Source organism: Palaemon carinicauda, chromosome 23 (assembly GCF_036898095.1).
Source record: "Palaemon carinicauda isolate YSFRI2023 chromosome 23, ASM3689809v2, whole genome shotgun sequence".
In the NCBI taxonomy this organism is placed as follows: Eukaryota; Metazoa; Arthropoda; class Malacostraca; order Decapoda; family Palaemonidae; genus Palaemon; species Palaemon carinicauda.
This window is the reverse complement of record NC_090747.1, coordinates 19,990,554-19,993,053: the sequence shown is the minus strand read 5'-3', so window position 1 is coordinate 19,993,053 and position 2,500 is coordinate 19,990,554.

Below are 2,500 nucleotides of genomic sequence, written 5' to 3'. Positions count from 1 at the left end.
GTTTTCGAAATGTCGCAGGTTAATGTAATTAATAAAACAAGATAACACAGTTGTGTGTGAAGGAGCGTTTAGTTAGGACTAAGCAAAAGACAGCTGCTCTCTCTCTCTCTCTCTCTCTCTCTCTCTCTCTCTGGTGACTTTGCGTTCCTGTGAGACTTCATTCCAGTAGATGGTTTTCGAAATGTCGCAGGTTAATGTAATTAATAAAACAAGATAACACAGTTGTGTGTGAAGGAGCGTTTAGTTAGGACTAAGCAAAAGACAGCTGCTCTCTCTCTCTCTCTCTCTCTCTCTCTCTGGTGACTTTGCGTTCCTGTGAGACTTCATTCCAGTAGATGGTTTTTGAAATGTCACAGGTTAATGTAATTAATAAAACAAGATAACACAGTTGTGTGTGCAGGAGCGTTTAGTTAGGACTAAGCAAAAGACAGCTGCTCTCTCTCTCTCTCTCTCTCTCTGGTGACTTTGCATTCCTGTGAGACTTCATTCCAGTAGATGGTTTTCGAAATGTCGCAGGTTAATGTAATTAATAAAACAAGATAACACAGTTGTGTGTGAAGGAGCGTTTAGTTAGGACTAAGCAAAAGACAGCTGCTCTCTCTCTCTCTCTCTCTCTCTCTCTCTCCTCTCTCTCTCTCTCTCTGATGACTTTGCGTTCCTGTGAGACTTCATTCCAGTAGATGGTTTTCGAAATGTCGCATGTTAATGTAATTAATAAAACAAGATAACACAGTTGTGTGTGAAGGAGCGTTTAGTTAGGACTAAGCAAAAGACAGCTGCTCTCTCTCTCTCTCTCTCTCTCTCTCTGGTGACTTTGTGTTCCTGTGAGACTTCATTCCAGTAGATGGTTTTCGAAATGTCGCAGGTTAATGTAATTAATAAAACAAGATAACACAGTTGTGTGTGAAGGAGCTTTTAGTTAGGACTAAGCAAAAGACAGCTGCTCTCTCTCTCTCTCTCTCTCTCTCTTCTCTGGTGACTTTGCGTTCCTGTGAGACTTCATTCCAGTAGATGGTTTTCGAAATGTCGCATGTTAATGTAATTAATAAAACAAGATAACACAGTTGTGTGTGAAGGAGCGTTTAGCTAGGACTAAGCAAAAGACAGCTGCTCTCTCTCTCTCTCTCTCTCTCTCTCTCTCTCTGGTGACTTTGCGTTCCTGTGAGACTTCATTCCAGTAGATGGTTTTCGAAATGTCGCAGGTTAATGTAATTAATAAAACAAGATAACACAGTTGTGTGTGAAGGAGCGTTTAGTTAGGACTAAGCAAAAGACAGCTGCTCTCTCTCTCTCTCTCTCTCTCTCTCTGGTGACTTTGCGTTCCTGTGAGACTTCATTCCAGTAGATGGTTTTCGAAATGTCGCAGGTTAATGTAATTAATAAAACAAGATAACACAGTTGTGTGTGAAGGAGCGTTTAGTTAGGACTAAGCAAAAGACAGCTGCTCTCTCTCTCTCTCTCTCTCTCTCTCTCTGGTGACTTTGCGTTCCTGTGAGACTTCATTCCAGTAGATGGTTTTCGAAATGTCGCAGGTTAATGTAATTAATAAAACAAGATAACACAGTTGTGTGTGAAGGAGCGTTTAGTTAGGACTAAGCAAAAGACAGCTGCTCTCTCTCTCTCTCTCTCTCTCTCTCTCTCTCTGGTGACTTTGCGTTCCTGTGAGACTTCATTCCAGTAGATGGTTTTCGAAATGTCGCAGGTTAATGTAATTAATAAAAGAAGATAACACAGTTGTGTGTGAAGGAGCGTTTAGTTAGGACTAAGCAAAAGACAGCTGCTCTCTCTCTCTCTCTCTCTCTCTCTCTCTGGTGACTTTGCGTTCCTGTGAGACTTCATTCCAGTAGATGGTTTTCGAAATGTCGCAGGTTAATGTAATTAATAAAACAAGATAACACAGTTGTGTGTGAAGGAGCGTTTAGTTAGGACTAAGCAAAAGACAGCTGCTCTCTCTCTCTCTCTCTCTCTCTCTCTCTCTCTCTCTCTCTCTCTGGTGACTTTGCGTTCCTGTGAGACTTCATTCCAGTAGATGGTTTTCGAAAATGTCGCAGGTTAATGTAATTAATAAAACGAAGATAACACAGTTGTGTGTGAAGGAGCGTTTAGTTAGGACTAAGCAAAAGACAGCTGCTCTCTCTCTCTCTCTCTCTCTCTCTCTCTCTCTGGTGACTCTTGCGTTCCTGTGAGACTTCATTCCAGTAGATGGTTTTTCGAAATGTCGCAGGTTAATGTAATTAATAAAACAGATAACACAGTTGTGTGTGAAGGAGCGTTTAGTTAGGACTAAGCAAAAGACAGCTGCTCTCTCTCTCTCTCTCTCTCTCTCTCTCTTCTCTGGTAGACTTTGCGTTCCTGTGAGACTTCATTCCAGTAGATGGTTTTCGAAATGTCGCAGGTTTAATGTAATTAATAAAACAAGATAACACAGTTGTGTGTGAAGGAGCGTTTAGTTAGGACTAAGACAAAAGACAGCTGCTCTCTCTCTCTCTCTCTCTCTCTC